Here is a 17,990-nt window from a genome sequence, read left to right as displayed (position 1 = left end):
TTCTGTGGGTTCCACATAAAGCCAGTACATTGATCCATGGCCTGGTTTCTGAGGCTTATGCTCCTCTTGTCTCCCAGATTGTTTGCTTTGGGACTCGCCACCCGACAAGGGACCCAAGGCCAGGGAAACATGCCATTCACTGTTTGTCGAGTGGGAGGAGCCTAACTGTCGTCATGACCGCTGCGTATTTGTTTATCCCGGGATCCTGGAAAAAAGTTGCTGCAGTACACACATAGTGCTCCGAGATTTGTTTGGATGCCCAGTAGGGAATGTACATGTAACAAAATTCTCATTTTCCTTCAGGGAAAAGTTGCTCTCAGCTAGTGCTGGAGGTCTACAGATGTATATAAATGGCTACGGTAAATGTAAATGGCTCATTTACACCTTTACTGTCATTGCTCAGTGTGTTACTTTGGGAAGTCCCTATAGCTGAACTTTCCTGGGTAAAAGTGCATGTATATTTGGGATTTATGTTTTGGAACTCAACAACAGAATGGAAACAAACGGTTACATTATTATGGTGTGTTTGTTTGAGACACGTTTTTCATTTTATGTTATAAGTCCATTTTTTTACACAAATACAAGACTGTCCAAAAGTAGTTTTCACTATAATAATGCTCATTGGATGTGTTTGTGTTAAAGGTCAGATATAACAGTAGCTTTAATAGTACCTACGTATACTGTAAATGTCTTTTTATTCGTGTGCATAAACTTTTGCGGATTTGGTAAGACGACACACTCACGGGAATCAACCTTCGCGGATCTTAACAGAATGATAAACGAAAATCAAACTTAATACAGAAACGTCAGGTAATAAAACAATTCAAGCATTGGAGTAAGAATGTTATCATTTAAACTTGTTTGCACCTGTAAGATGTGTAACTTGATCAGACAAAGGAAGTTAATCCTCCTTGTCTTTTAATCTTTTGAAGACTGTTAATCTTTATAAGACGAAGCCCTTACCTGCTGTGTTAGCAAATATTCCTGTCGCTCACTCTGGGAGACGACGAAGTATTAAATGTGATATAAATAAATCCCACTGTTTAATTCTCGTGCATCAGCTGGGTGAGCGGAACTTTGGGTGAACTGTGACAGATTTGAGTAAATTACATACAAGTCATCATTATTAAAAGGAAGTTTGAAGTGCGGAAACCCTCAAGCGGTGTATCGGGCGCGTCGGAAAGGTGATCTGACTGGCAATACAGTTGATAAAAAAACAGCCTCTCTCATCGTATGTATATCGTATCACGTAGACACGCCCAACGTCGCATTGTGGCGATACTTAGACGGAGCCAGGCCTCTTTAAAAGAAAGCAAGATTAACTGACGATCAATTAAGCTGGATTTGTGAAAGCTGAAATACATTCTAATTAGGTATTATTAGCGTGTTTGAAAAAGTATTACAACTGTAGTGCTTGTTAACAAATTTATAACTTAGGCATGCAACATTAATAAATTGCTTACATGGGTTTTATAGTCAATGGCACTTATTTTCGCGGAAATGTGTTTGCCACAAAATCCGCGAATGTTAGTATCACGCGAATAAAAAAGCATTTACAGTATTTAATTTTCTGTTTACTGACTGTGCATGCCATTGTTCTCCAGGGGCCCTTAGTGGTGATCATCAGTAGACACAGCTTTTTCATATAGTCTTGCAAATAGTTTGCTGAATATGGCTTGCTTTCCACCATTTATTACCAATGTCACATGTGGAAAAAGTCCACCAGTGTAACTTACCCAATGGTCAGGGATTAGCCAATGGCACTTTGGTTTCCTCTACCCACAATCAAGCCTAGAAATAATGAAGTTTGTACCGGATATAATGGCAAATCTTACAGCATTATTAAAAAAGTTCCACAGTGGTATCTACATGGCAGTTTTGTACTGTATCAAACAGTTGGACATTGTCGAAATACTATTTGGTGCAGGACTATTTTCAGGTTTGACAATGTACTTATACTAGTTCACTAACATATGGCAGAAGTTCTTCAGTAGGACGTTAAACATTTTAAACATTAAAATAAAAAAATCGTGTGCGAAAGATGCTAGATGTATGGCCGGCCTACTGTACAAAGGACTGCTAGATGTATGGCTGGCTTACTGTACAAAGGACTGCTAGATGTATGGCCGGCTTACTGTACAAAGGACTGCTAGATGTATGGCCGGCCTACTGTACAAAGGACTGCTAGATGTATGGCCGGCTTACTGTACAAAGGACTGTTAGATGTATGGCCAGCTTACTGTACAAAGGACTGCTAGATGTGTGGCCGGCTAACTGTACAAATGACTGTTAGATGTATGGCCGGCTTACTGTACAAAGGACTGTTAGAAGTATTGCCAGCTTACTGTATAAAGGACTGCTAGATGTATGGCCGGCTTACTGTACAAAGGACTGTTAGATGTAAGGCCGGCTTACTGTACAAAGGACTGCTAGATGTATGGCTGGCTTACTGTACAAAGGACTGCTAAATGTATGGCCAGCCTACTGTACAAAGGACTGCTAGATGTATGGCCAGCTTACTGTACAAAGGACTGCTAGATGTATGGCCGGCCTACTGTACAAAGGACTGCTAGATGTATGGCCAGCTTACTGTACAAAGGATTGCTAGATGTATGGCCGGCTTACTGTACCAAGGCTTTCTAGAGCATAGTCCAGACTTTCTCTGAAAACAGCTGGCCTAATCCATTTGATTGAAGCATGGCTTTAAATCAACAGAGTAAACGGATAGGAACAGTTGATATACAGATCTGATCAAAGATGTATTGATTATGATGACCTGGTTTTTCTTCACCCCTGGGAACATATTTCCATGTATGTACATCTGATGAAAACAGACGTGCCAGGCCCAAGGGTTTCTCTTCTATCTTCCGTTTTTCTTTCAAGATGGGATATGAACCAGCAATACAAATGTTCCTCTCTTTTTCACGCTGACAAAAACGCCAAAGAACAAACAGAGATTGAATATGAAGACAATTGTGTGTGTGTTGCTGTAACTCTCTCAGACACCAAGTGTCTGAACTTTAAACAATTATAAGTCGATATCCATTCTATAAAGTTAAGGGGAAAATTTCTTTTTGACAGTGGTTTCCTCACCCCTATGCGTGAATGATGTAATGTACATTTAAGAGATAAAGTCTGACTTAAATCACGAATGCAATGAAAAAACATACATTGTGATGAACTTACAGTATTATTTACATGGCAGTTTTGTCATGTGCCAAACCGTTTTCCCCTGTCAAAATACTGTGCTGTGTGCAGGACATAATTGCTGCTTATTTCCAGGCTTATAGTAGGCGGTATATTACCATCTCAGTGTGATTGAATACTGTCATGTTATCTGCAGGAGTTGTCTCCCTTTACAGTCGTTTGTGATGACTGCTAATCACTCTTGGTAGCTTGCAGTTCAGCTTGTTTGCACATAAACGGTTGTAGTGTTGTCCTGTTCAAGTTCTAGGACGTGGGAAGCTATGAGTAGTTATCAAAGTTACCATGATTAATGGATTTACAACTTTGCGTTGTTTCTTTCGAAGGGTTACAAGTTTGTTTTGCAGATGGACATGTTGTTCATATTGTACAAAAATTAAACCATTCTCACCGGAGCTGACCAAATCCTTCGAAGTTGTTGTAATCTTTTTTTTAAAACTACAGCAAATGAACCTGTATATGTATGATTTCATCAATCTTTAAATAACTTTAGAATGCCATTTTTAGGAATTTTGGGGGACATTCCGGAAATTTGAAAGGAAAAGGCCAATGTTTTATGGCTATCTTTGTGTCACAATTCACTCAAGTCTTACAGGATTATTATAATCTCAAAGTTAAACATTTAATTTTCGAAGTAGATCATTTTTCCCAGAGGCTCTGTCTGGCAATATGTTACTTGGTGGATTGGCTTGGGAGGCAAGTGTGTATAAACACACAAACCTCTCATTTTATCCCTCTTTGTGGTCTCAGGCAAATGTGATCTCTTCATGTGTTTTATGGGCACATTTTTACCTGCATTAGTTACAAATGCAGGAAAATATAATAAAATGTTTAAAGTTGCAGATGTTATTTAAGGTTTAAATTGGTGAATATTAAAAATTCCCTCAGCTAGTATATTTTAACAAATGAAAATTTAATTCAGGCTATGCATATTATAGGTTTCATGTTAATGAAAAAATAAATTGTAATACACAATAATATTAATAATATGCAATGAAGTGTTCATTGATTTTAAGGAAGGGGGAAAAGTCTTTGTCTTTATACTGCCAAATATTTAACTAAAAATATAGAGTGTTATACAATATGTATGTAATTAATACTAGCTGTTGTCGATGTTGGAGGTTAGGGAGAAAGCTTGCTTTTATGAAACACAAAATATAGTTGGTTTGGCCTTTAAAAGTACATATACATGTAGGAAACAAAGCTAATAAAACACCGCTACAAAAGAATAGGAACAAAATTGGACAAAAAGAGCGAGTTAGAATGTGACATCTGACAGTGTAAACATGTAGTGGACAAAGGTACATCTAGATGTTGAAATGACAGTGATATTTAGAGAATTCAGCAAAGTTAAATGTTTTGCTTTCATGACATGTTCAACATAGCCCCTAGATGTAGCTGGCAATGCTGTGTGCATTGGTCTCCAGAAGATGTCAGGACTCATTGAAAAAGTCCTGGAAAAAAATGAGGTGTGAAAATCAAATACAGATGAGGACTTCACTTGTGTGGTGATTTGGGGCATGTACATGTTGTATGTGTGTAAACTAGAACAGTGTAGAAACACCTGGATTTGATCAGCCCTGGTTTTAATCTATTCGGAGGACAGTATGAATGGTGGTAAACTCTCATCATTAAACTGTGTGAGGCGTTATACTGGCATTAGATGTGTCTCTGTTCTCAATTTGTGTGTCACTGATGGTATGCACAGTGCTGGCATAAGGTGACTCCTGTCATTAAGCTATTTTTGTGAGGAGTTTATGGCTGGCATTAGATGTGTCTCTGTTCTCAATTTGTGTGTCACTGATGGTATGCACAGTGCTGGCATAAGGTGACTCCCGTCATTAAGCTATTTTTGTGAGGAGTTTATGGCTGGCATTAGATGTCTGTCTATTCTCAGTTTGTGTGTCACTGATGGTATGCACAGTGCTGGCATAAGGTGACTCCCGTCATTGAGCTGTTTGTGTGAGGAGATTATGACTGGCATTAGATGTCTCTCTGTTCTCAATTTGTGTGTCACTGATGGTATGCACAGTGCTGGCATAAGGTGACTCCCGTCATTAAGCTATTTTTGTGAGGAGTTTATGGCTGGCATTAGATGTCTCTGTGTTCTCAATTTGTGTGTCGCTGATGGTATGCATAGTGCTGGCATAAATTGACTCCTGTCATTAAGCTATTTTTGTGAGGAGTTTATGGCTGGCATTTGATGTCTGTTCTCAATTTGTGTGTCACTGATGGTATGCATAGTGCTGGCATAAGGTGACGCCCGTCATTGAGCTGTTTGTGTGAGGAGATTATGAGTGGCATTAGATGTCTCCCTGTTCTCAATGTGTGGGTCACTGATGGTATGCACAGTACAGTACACAGAAGATGCACTTGTACACTACATAGTGTTGTTGATCTAAAGTTTAGCATATTTCAGGCAACACAATTTTGTTTGATTCTAACTGATTCATCAACTTTGCAGGGCAATAAAAAAAAGCTTGTATGTGAAGTTTAATTAATTTCTTACTAGAAATATTTTTGTGATGACATCCAAAGTATCATTTTAAGACCTTTATAAGTTTCTGAAAGTATCTGTTTACATGCTAAACGTTATGTGAAATACAGTGGATATTGTATATACATTGAGTCAGATGTACCATATGGAGATCTCTCTATTGATTGCTGTCAACGTCTCATTGTGAATTATGTCATGTAGGCCAACTGCATTGATCATTCTTCATTATGAAGTCTTGTGGATGGAGGACATCATCAGTTCTGTGAAAGACACCTTGTCCTTCTGTCCTTAGGACAGTTTTCCTGTTTTTACATGTCCAAGATACATGTATAGGATCTGATGTCTGGAATATGTACATGTCACTTAATGATGTACTGTTGACCTTGCTTGGAAACTCTTCAAATGCATGTACCAAGATTCAAGGTTATGACTTAATCAAAGTGCGACTGCCTTACATTGAGGTCTTCCCAATTTCTGGTGGAAAAGCTTTTAAGAAGATCGATGGAAAGCAGTCCTTTTTTGCATACTTTTCTGTTATTGTTGAAGCAAATCCTTGTTTTTAAATAATTGCCTAATTATCTTTTTTGACTGTCTCCAGACCGGCCTGCTTGTACGATTTTGGCGTATTTTGTACGCCATAGATGTAGAAAATACGATAGTAGGCCAAAGACGTAGAAAGAACGCTAAGTTGTCATACATGGAAGAAAATAAAATCAAGTCTGATTTGCTGTTTTTATTTTTATACTGGTCCGTTTTTAGTGTCTGATCCACTATTTTAGTATTACCCATTTCAGCGAAGATACAATAGAAACCTCCCTCCCCCACCCCCCCACCCACTTGCAAATTGATATGGCTTAAATGTGGCATGTCAAGGGTGTGTTGAGTTTTGGTTCTCTTCAAGCAATGAGCATTTTGGCAGGGATAAGCATTATCTGAATTACCCATTTTGGCTGATTCTCAGAGTTTTGTAGTATTAATTTTATAAGGATGTTTTAAGATTTGCATGGCAGGTTGGATGAAACCCTACCGGAAGAACGTTAGCTCACATGTACATTGATATCTTCCTCCACACTTGGTGGATTGTAATTAATAGGTATACAATCCGCAATATTGACTTTTATGTTTTGCAAGGTAAGCATTGTATTCAGGAAGTCAGTTGTAGGTTTAAGTATTGATCACCAGGAACATTCAATTGTGAACTTTGTCTGTCCCATTGACATTGTCAGCTCATCAGCTCTTTTAGCAGCTCCTATTGTAAAGTTGCCGTGTTCCATGCTGGTTGATAGATTTGGGGTCAGTGGGTCAGGGATTAAGGATCAAAGATCTGTTACATGTTGTTGTGGCAACCAATAGATAACTTATTTGAGCAGGGCATCACCTATACCTCCCCCACCCCCACCCCTATGTAAAATTCTACCTGCAAACTAAAGATCCCTAGTGTCGTTGTCCTTCACCTCTTTAGTCCACAAAAACTTCACGTGTAAGTATGACTGAAGTACAGGTTTGTGGGTGGAGCGAACAGAAGTGTCACCACTTCTTGGCAGGTACATTTACATCTAGCAGATAGATGTCCTGAATTAAAGCCATAACTGCGTGACCCAGGAGCCTCTCACCAATGAGGTCGCTGTGAGTTCAAGTCCAGCTCAAACCTGTAAGTGGGAAAGTCTGTCAGCAACCTACGGATGGTTGTGGATTCCTCCTCCGCGGCCCCCACCCCCCAACGCCCGCCCCCCACCCCCCAACCCCCGCCCCCCAACCCCCGCCGCTGCCTAGTTTCCTCCCACCATGATGTTGGCTGGCAGCGTCATTAGGGAAATATTCTTGAGTGTGGCATAAAACACCATTCAATAAAATCAAAACCATAGCTTTGATTTGTTTTGTAGCTGGATTTGAGGCTGTGACCTTATTGGTGGATTGTCTGGTGAGAACACTCTAGCTGACTTAGCCAGCCAGGACCCATGTCATTGACTGAGGTTCTAGGCCTGGTTTCATGAAGCACTCTTAACGTTGTGTTCACTTAACTACCACGGCAACCAATACTGTAGGCATTACATCCTCATTGTAGTGGAGAGCTTGTAGCCTTAAGAGAGCTTTGTGAAACTGGGCTCTGTTCCTAGCCCTAGTGCATGAGCGAGTTGTGACTATTTTGACTTTATACAACCTGGTTGAAACCAATTTTCTCGGAGCCATCCCAAATTTTCTAGGATCACTTAATTTTCTCCTAAAATACACTTCAGAAGTTGTAATGGAAGTTTTCAAAGAAGATAATTTCTGATCCTTCTGTAGCCTTTAGAAGAACTGAACCAAAATTGTGGTTTATTGTATGGTAAACTAATATTGGGTGTGGTGCATATGGTATAGGTACATGATCACCACAGAGTAAAGAAGATGTACCACCAACTGTCTCTATTGATTACAAGTAATGGCCTCTTTATGATGCTTGAACTTCCTGTGACCCACTGACATACTGCTATTGACAAAATCCTGGAGCCTTGTTCTCAGCCTATATCAATCGATCCACCCAAGTTTATAGTGCAGGAAAATGGAGTATACTTATTGTGGAATTTCACTTAACATGACTGCCACATCAGCTTCAGTCTTTTAGGTTATTTATTTGATTGTTCTTCAACGCCATACTCAAGAATTTTTCATTTCAGTGTGCGATGGTAGTGAGTGGATGCCTGGGGTGAAGCAGAGCACTGTGACACACCATCATAGTACTGACATTGCAGGGCACTGTGACACTTATCCACATCACTGTCACATTGTCAGGGGACTCTGACACATCATGGCACTGTGATACACCATTGTAGTACTGACATTGCAGGGGCCTCCGTGGCTCACTTGGTTAGCGTGCTAGTACAGTGCAATGACCCAGGAACCTCTTACCAATGCAGTCACTGTGAGTTCAAGTTCAGCTTATGCTGGCTTCCTTACCGGCTGCACATGGGAAGGTCTTCCAACAACCTGCAGAAGGTCGTGGGTTTACCCCAGGCTCTGCCTGGTTTCCTCCCACCAAAATGCTGGTTGCCATCGTATAAGTGAAATATTCTTGAGAAAAAAATAAATACTGACTTTGCCAGAGCACTGTAACACCTATCCACATCACTGTGACATTGCCAGGGAACTGTGGCACATGGCATTGTGATACACCATTGTAGTACTGACATTGCAAGAACACTGTGACACTTACCCACATCACTGTGACATTGCCAGGGGAATGAGACACATCTTTAGGGCACTGCCAGATCTGTGATGCCAGAGCACTGAGACACATGTCCAGAGCAATGTGACATTGCCAAGGCACTGTGACACATCATCACTATGCATTATTGAGACATGTCATCCACCAAAGCACTGTGCAGATCCCATCATATAACACATGTGGAGGGTATGGATATACATGTAGGTGTGGGAGGGTGGGGTTCCTCTTGCTCCGTCTGTGGTGTCCATGGATCAGGTTTTGGTCACGTCTTGATGATTGTCACCTGCGTCACCTGTACCTGACATTCCAGTTGTCCGATTCATCCATTCTGACATGCATCAGCTAACCCAACTGACACACGCCCCACTTGTTATATGTGGAATTTGGAATTTGAATTTCTGTCTTACTTTTTTCTCAATGTATATTTTCTTTAGCAGCTCCCCTCTCCCCCGCACCCCCCCCCCCCCACCACCAAAAAAAAAATCTCCACTATCTGGCTTTAGTTTCTGTGTTACCTTCAACACAGAATTTTGACCTACTCTGTGACATGCCGTGTACATATATATAACTCACAATGTACATGTAGAAATACAGACGTCTGTATGTGTACTTGTACATGTAGAATTATAAATGTCTGTATGTGTACTTGTACATGTAGACGTGTATAAAGACATCCATGTGTACTTGTACATGTAAAGGGACCTAGTGGAAGCTGTTAAATTGTAAGCCAAGTCAATGAATTGTTATGGGTCTCTGGATAAATATGTACACCAAGCCTGTTTGTTTGTTTTTCTTTTTAACTGAAACATTTGCAACAGAGTGCAAATGTTCCAAAGTGTTATTCTATACTGATCTCTCTTTATGTTTGTTTTTTAATGTCTACTATGTATGAGATCCACTTGTTTCTGTTTCAGAGGCTACTTTAACAATTAAAGGCATAACCTGCACAATTTGGATGCAGTTCTTCACTTTTGAATATTAAAAAATATACATATATATATATTCAGAACAAAGGGAATTTGTAACATGCCAGGTGTCACCATTTACAAAGGTCTGTATTTATTTTAAATAAATCCCAGGAGAGTTCTGTTCATTGTATATGTAAGTCATAAGAAATGGGAATAAAAGAACAAATAAGAGAAAACAGGTTTATTCAAATTGTGAACTTGATTTATATGTGGAATTGATTTATAATGAACTTCTTATTTCAAAAGAAGCCTGAAAGTGTCAAAATATAATGTACTCAAGACAGCAGTCTGTTTATATCTCCTCTGTTTGTAGGGCAAAGCTTAGTTGATGAATTTCATGATCGCTGACTCTATCTTTTGCTTTATATTTTGCGTTATATTTTATGAAAAGTACATGTATGTATTTTTTGCTGTTTTCAGTGAGTTTCAAGCAAAATAAAAGTTGAAAAATTGACCTGTGTCACATATCTATAACACTTAACCATGTTTCACATTGTCAACTACATATATATTTCATTTCTGATGAACAACAACAACTTGGTAAATTTTGGAGGCACATTAACAACAGAACTGTATGGAATCAACTGTTTTAATGATGCTTTTGTAAATATCAGAAGAGATATACAGCCCTTTCCATGTAAGCATGCTCTAAAATCTGACCAACAGCCATCCTCTGGTTACACTTTGGTTTGTACTTGTTAACATTCCCATTCAAAATAAACAACAACCAAAAAAATAACTTACATTTCTTGTGGTGTGTATTTAGAAGTCTGGCAATCTCAAATCTGTAGGTGCACTTGCACTTGCTCTGCAGGCTGGTTCAGCTGTCTGACTGTGACAGATGTCAGAAAGTAGGTCATAATGTAAAATTCAAAATAGTTGTTAGTGTTCCTGCTAAACTGTATTTGTTGATGGTCGGAGCCCTTTATTTGTGCATTAAACCTATGGTTTCGCAAATTTATGAAAAACAACTGCCTTGTCAGATTAAGTTTTTTTTAGGCTAAGATATATGTACCCATGCTGCATCCACATCCTCGTTCTTTAGGCTTCTGGGGATTTTTTCTTTTTTTAACAGCGTGGTAAAAATTCTCTTTATACCGACATGCAAGATGTATTTTCTGGTCACCTACTTGTAACATGATTGTCTAGAGGGATTCTTGCAAGTTAAGCAGACCAATTGCTTAAAGAGGAAACTGTCCACTACGAACAGGTTTCAAGATCGTAGACATCGTAGATTTGTGGCACAACAGGGTCATATTGCGAATTCTGTTATATATTCCTACTACATGTAATATTGAATGTCAGCGGGTAAAAATTCAGATGTTCGCTACGGAACACATTCACTAGACGACTTGCATCACAACACTTGATCTTGGGTGACGTAAGGACAAAGTAAGGTGGTTTTCACAGGTGTTCATCCCACTGTCAATTGAATTCATTAACACAGGCAGCATTGACGTCATGCGAATAAATAAGCAAGACAACATGTTCGCACATACCGAGAAATTTGTTCAAACTAATGAGAAATGCTGGAAACAAATAATCAGAATTCAGTTACTACAAGCATGCTTTGCTCCACCTGTTTGGAGTGGCAGGGCTAGAATTTAAGCAGAAAGTCTAACTGGCCAGCAGGACCCGTATTCCCAGAGTTCTACTGGTCCCGACAACATGAAAAGGGCACGCTTGGTACCCCCATAACAAGCACTTTAATAAAACGGCTCATTTCTTTGGAAACAAATTGGGTGTTACAAGTGAAAGTCTTGCTTGAAACAAAACAATTCCTAATTTTAAAAAAATTGTAAAGTACGACGTTAAACACCAAGCACTCAATCACTCACTCAAGGCGGATTCGGTACAAACCCAGTCCTGAAATGCTCACTAGTTATCTTCTGTTGGCGGTTTTAGAAGTGCATATAAGTATTGCTTCTAAGTACATATATGTATTGATATGTTGTGCTGGCCTCCGTCAGGCTGCTTCAACTGCTATACCTGATTGCCTCTATCGACATGCATCTGTGAGATGCATACGTTGCATATGATTGCTTAAAACACCAGTCAGAGAAATAAAGATAAAATGAAAGAAAATAGAAATATTAGTCCTCTAGCTGAATTCATGTATAAGGTCACAAATCTCCTCAAATGACCCTGATGGTTGATTGACATGGATTTACAGTCAGAATTTGAAATCAGCATGGCTCATTTCCAGTTTTTCTCCAGTTTTACCTATCTCTTCAGTGTTAATTGTATCAGAGTATGGAAGTTACTTAAAAACTGGCTTTAAAACCTGTGACTTGTAGGGTGACCCTGAGTATACATTTACGTGGGTGATGCTTTAAAAACTGTGTCTTCTTAGTTGTGATTGGCTGGCGCAGCCAGACCTACTGAACATGGTGGCTCATTGACAAATATACCTAGATCTCAAGAATGACAATATCAGTAGATACATAAGATCAGATAGCAACATAGATTTTTTTGAGTATGACTACTTTTGTGTGCTTGACAAACTACCAAGTAGTAAAGATACAAAATATTTCCTTAGGTGTTTAAAAAACATGCATTCTCCCTTCCGTTCAGATATACACATAAATGGTCCACTAGATTTACCTTCAATGGCAAAAGAGCACTGCATTTTAAGGGGGAGCTATTAAAACTGGGAAAGTGTGGACCCTAGGAGACCCATAGTTAAGATTGAACTATGATTTTGCCAAATTATTTGTACCATTCATCTAAACATGTCAATTGGAACTAAAGATTGACTATTTTATGATATCCTTTTAATCAAGATATAAGAATAGGAAATATAGATCTGTGTGTTTGCATGATTGTCATTAAGTGACTAGAGTCACTTGATTCTGCTGCAGGGAAACATTCACACTTTCTGGTTACATTTCAAGATGAGACGAATGTTTTGATCAGTTTTCGCTTCACATAAGCTCCTTTTCTTTAAGGCATATGGTTATGGTTCTGTGTACATGACTCCATGATTCTGAAGTCAGGTTGTGATGTGAATGCCCTGAGAGTTTCATAATTAGTGAAGGAGGAACAGGCTATCCGTCAGCTTTGACTCTCAAGTCCATGTACCTATATTATTATCAGTCGCTTGTTTTGTTGTGAAGAGTAATACGGTGCGACACAAAAAAGCAACAACATTAAACATGATAGAAATCGGTTGTCTACTCTGACAGCGTGAGGTTTGATTGGTTGATAGCCTGTTTTCCAGGGGACTGCTGCCAGGAAGAGAGCGTCGTTTGACGTCAGTAGACCTGCAGTGACGTCTTCTGCCAGACCCTAGTCACTGCAAGCTGGTCACACCATTTCTGCAATTCCCTGGAACCCTTTGATCAGGAGTCCAAACGCCGGAGAACACAAGATCTGAACCAGACATTTGGCCAATCGTATTTGTTGTGATGCTTCACCTGCACCCTGTTTTTTTTTTTTTCTTTTGTTTTTTTTTTTATAGATATACATTGTATAACAGATTAATGTTTTTCTGGCCTAGTTACATGGAACCTCATCTTCATGGGTTTAAAGCATTGCTTTGTTTTCTAAGGGATTATCTCTAGGTCACATCATGCCATCCCCAAATTGCGTGTTAGTACTTGGGTGACAATAAAGTACACTGACTGGACAGACTTGCGCAATGCTGAACAGATCAATATTTGACCCTTTTTTTTATCTTCTTTCACGCCAATCTTGCTAGAGTTAGGGTTATAATGAAATGTGGTTTAGCAGCAGGTTTTCTCTCACTGATATGTCATTGACAGGCTGGTTGGATTTGTTCCATTAAAAATGAATACATATACGTATGTCAATACCTGTTAATGTCACCAATATATCATTAAATGAACAGTCGCCCTGGGCATTAAATATGGTGACCAAAGTCCAAAGTGCAGTATGATGTACAACACACAGGGATGGAAATTAGTAGTAAAGTCAGGAGGCTAATTGTCCTGTTGATCCTTAAAAATTACTGGACATTTTTTGCCACTCACAGGACAAAATTTCTCAATACTGAACTGTTGGTCTATATATGTGATTAAGTGCACTGTGTACTTAGTTTCGACATGTAACTGTTTTAATAACCGACCATGGGGGTTATTTGCGGTTACCATAATTTTCACACATTTGCTTCCAGTCTTCCTTGAAACATCATTGCGTGGCTGACAATGTTGTTGAATTAGCTTCATCGCTTGGGTCAGTTATTGATCCATTAGTCGATCGCCGGGTAAACCCAAATTTAAGTCGGGTGGTCATTTGGAATGATCATTTTTTTTTGTTTTGCTGTTAACGGCTACCATATTTGTAGAATCACGCTCCTGTCCCCGTTAAATTCACAATGTGATATGAGCCTTGCGTCTCTTTGCTCAATGAAAAGCCACAGGAACAGGGTAATCTGTTTTCATAACGAAGAAAGTCTGGTACACTTTATGGAAATACGATTTCTGATGAAGCGATGTTTTGAAGTCATTTGAAGTTGTTGACGTTGAATAAAAGGTGGCGATTTGAATTTTGCCAGACCAGGTCATTTGTTTGAACGTACAAAAATTCTGCTTGCAGTGGTCAAAATCATGTGTGTAATAGTATATGCACTGGTTTATCTCAACCTGTGTGAAGTTTGTATCTTGACAATGCCATTTGTACCATGTACATCTACTGTGAAGTTTGTATCTTGACAATGCCATTTGTACCATGTACATCTACTGTGAAGTTTGTATCTCTTGACAATGCCATTTGTACTACGTACATGTACTGTGAAGTTTGTATCTTGACAATGCCATTTGTACCATGTACATCTACTATGAAGTTTGTATCTCTTGACAATGCCATTTGTACTATGTACATCTACTGTGAAGTTTGTATCTTGACAATGCCATTTGTACCATGTACATCTACTGTGAAGTTTGTATCTCTTCACAATGCCATTTGTACCGCATGCATCTGCTGTAAAATTTGTATCTCATCAGATTGCGATTTGTATCATGTACATCTGCTGTAAAGTTTGTATCTCATCAGATTGCCATTTGTACCACGTACATCTACTGTGAAGTTTGTATCTCTTCACAGTGCCATTTGTACCGCATGCATCTGCTGTAAAGTTTGTATCTCATCAGATCGCGATTTGTATCATGTACATCTGCTGTAAAAGTTTGTATCTCATCAGATTGCCATTTGTATCGGGTACATCTGCTGTAAAGTTTATACCTCATCAGATTGTCATTTGTATCTCGTACATCTGCTGTAAAAGTTTGTATCTCATCAGATTGCCATTTGTATCACATACAGTTACATGAATAATGTACATGTACAACAATTAAGAGGATAAATTGTTTCACAGATCAGTATTTGTAATGCATATTACATGTATTACTACGACAACTACATGTAAATAGGCAGCTATGTATCACATGTTACCCTTTTACATATATATATATTATATGCATATTATGCCATGGTGTAATAGTTGTTACATTAATAGGTGATTTACTCGATTTAGACATTCTGGTTTCCTCCACCTGTAAAAGTCATATTCTGGAGACCCTCTCAAATTAATTGCTAAGTGGAAATGTGTTGCTCATGTTGCCTTTAACTGTATGGGTGCACAAATGTGTTTTTATCTTGACATGGGGACCTCCGCCGCTGAGGTGGTTAGCACACCAGCGCAGTGCAATGACCAAGGAGTCTCTTACCAATGGGTTTTCCTCCTGGCTTTGTTTGGTTTCCTCCCCCCATAATGGTGGCTGCCGTTGTATAAGTGAAATATTCTTGAGCATGGTGTAAAACACCAATCAAATGAGTAAATAAAATAAAGTATCTTGACATGTTACTCTTTATATTACATAATATATAATTATATTACATAGACATCTAAATGATATGATGTCATTTAGAATACATCCTTCATTTAAGTTGTGTATATGAGATGTGTTTTATATAAATACATGCTTTATGATTTGGCAGTGCACTTTTCACCTTGAAAATGATGGGTAACCAGTATAGAGGAAGTGATCAACCATGCTCCCTAGTATCACTGTAGGCTGACTTGATACGTTCTGAGAACATAGTTTTGTTGAGACAAAACAAAACAAAACAAAAAAAATGCATCATTCCTGGAACAGTTCTAAAAGGAGACCAATCACCATGCAGCACTGTTGGGTTTCGAAGCCTCAGAGGCATTTTAGGGGGAAAAAAGTGGCATTTTTAGTGTCATGCAGATCGACAAATGAGGGTATTTATGTCAGGGTAATCCTTGACACTGTGTTCACCCCATACGAAGAATCTTCACCCAAAACTGTGCCCATTGCCTTTTGCAGGTTTCTTTGGCTGTCTGCTCCACCAACCAGAGGGCTGGGATTCGTGGTGGCAAGAGATCCGATCCCATGAACACTGTCCTGTCTCACTTCAGAGCACAGTAATACACACACAGTTACTGGAATGGATCGGCGCACAAAGGTCAGTGCTCCAGTTTTGTCATTAGGACAGGTACAGTTATTATGTTACAAGACTGGCTTGCTATACGATGATTGGGTGGCCAATGGCATGCCTTTGGTTTGATTGGCCCAGTTTTTGGTGCATACACATCAATTTGTCCCGATCTGATGCTTCTAATGTACAGGGACATGTGTTAAACCACTGTTGACATACTTACCATACGCCCCCTCTACTGTCTCCTTTTGATAACCTATAAATATGGGTTCAGTTGTTTGCCACAGCTTTTGATATGAAGCCTTTTATGAGAGGTATTTACCAGGTGTTACTCCTGAATTCAGCTGTCCACAAAGCTGCTTTGACTATCTTGGATCCACTTGGAGTTGCAGTGCCTATAAAATTGTGCATTTGCATAATGGAATTTTATAAGAAGTAGGTCAGCTGAAGATTTGGAATTCCAGTCATATTTTTTATAAAGCGAGAAGGGCTTATCAATAAGTGGAAACCAGCTGTCTGAAATGATGTATTGTCGGCATTTCAATAAGTGTCTTGAATAATCAGTATTTACCATGTTTTATCCAGAGCTGTCTAGTTGTAAAGGACAGAGAAACAAGAACCAAAGGATGCACCACATTCCTAATTACGCGTTACACATTACTAATTACATAAACCACCCACGTGGTGAAATCTATGAAAGTAGAGAGCAAATATTTATTTTTGTATTAACCAGGTTCACTGGCCTGAAATGTGAATGATACTGATGTCATCAGATGGCAGGAAGCTGGTGTCAGTCATACTCGTGTACACACACTACACTGTTATTACCAGCATGTGCTGTGAGAGAACATATGTGATTTGCTTTGAAAGCCAAAATGTTATTGAACTGTGTTTTGCTAATATGTTACATAAGGGGTGGACAAATGTGTGCGCACTTTTAGTGGTTGTGAAAGCTGACATTGTGAAATTCTGTCTCGTGATGTGATTTGTTATGTTATGAGTAATATTTTGTTCACAAAAAAAAAGGGAACTATTTGGTTTGGTGTACTCATTTCATGGGTGGCTGGTAGATTACTATATGTTTTGCTGTGTATTGATCAGGCCTGGAAATAATTTTTAACTAGAAAAGTAATTAGCAATTTGTTGCAGCTAACCACTTCGTTAAAAAAGTTGTTTTTACATGTTTGCTATTTTGTCCTGTACCAACATTTGTCCGTATTGTTATATTGCTTAGTTCCACACTTGTTTATTCAGAAAGAAATGTTGCGACATTTGACATACAAAAATATCACATGTACATGTATTATCTGACAGTACTAAAGTGTAATTTAGAAAATGCATCGTTACAGCCACACAGTTACGACGCAACAGCCTCTTGTATCACGTAGGAGGAATCTAAAGATGCCTATGTAGTCAAAATTTGAGAAAAAAAGGTTGTATTATACATATAGGTTTGAAAGACCTTTGCTTTCTTTGAACAGACGTGATGTGGTGTATAATAGTTTGGCTTATACATGTACATAGATAAATATCTCCAACCTGCAGGAACACATTACCATAAATATTACCATTGACCATAACCAGACTAAAGCGGCGCAGCATTGAAAGTCTGTAGACAGTTTTCATAAAACTTGTTCATACCACATGCCGTGTGCAACCATTCAAGGAGAAGAACCGAATAGTGTTTCACAGG

The 17,990-nt window shown here is 38.9% G+C and overlaps 1 protein-coding gene across 1 annotated transcript in view; it reads left to right on the top strand.

Annotated features, from left to right (window-relative positions):
* Positions 1-17,990, top strand: part of LOC135464577 (zinc finger protein 22-like) — an 89,446-nt gene that overhangs the window by 21,245 nt on the left and 50,211 nt on the right. Inside the window, 1 exon segment of the mRNA XM_064742008.1 lies at positions 16,186-16,324. The gene's annotated coding sequence lies outside the window, so the exon portion shown is untranslated.

This window comes from Liolophura sinensis, chromosome 4 (genome assembly GCF_032854445.1).
Source record: "Liolophura sinensis isolate JHLJ2023 chromosome 4, CUHK_Ljap_v2, whole genome shotgun sequence".
Classification (NCBI taxonomy): domain Eukaryota; kingdom Metazoa; phylum Mollusca; class Polyplacophora; order Chitonida; family Chitonidae; genus Liolophura; species Liolophura sinensis.
This window is presented reverse-complemented; position numbering and strand designations above follow the sequence as displayed.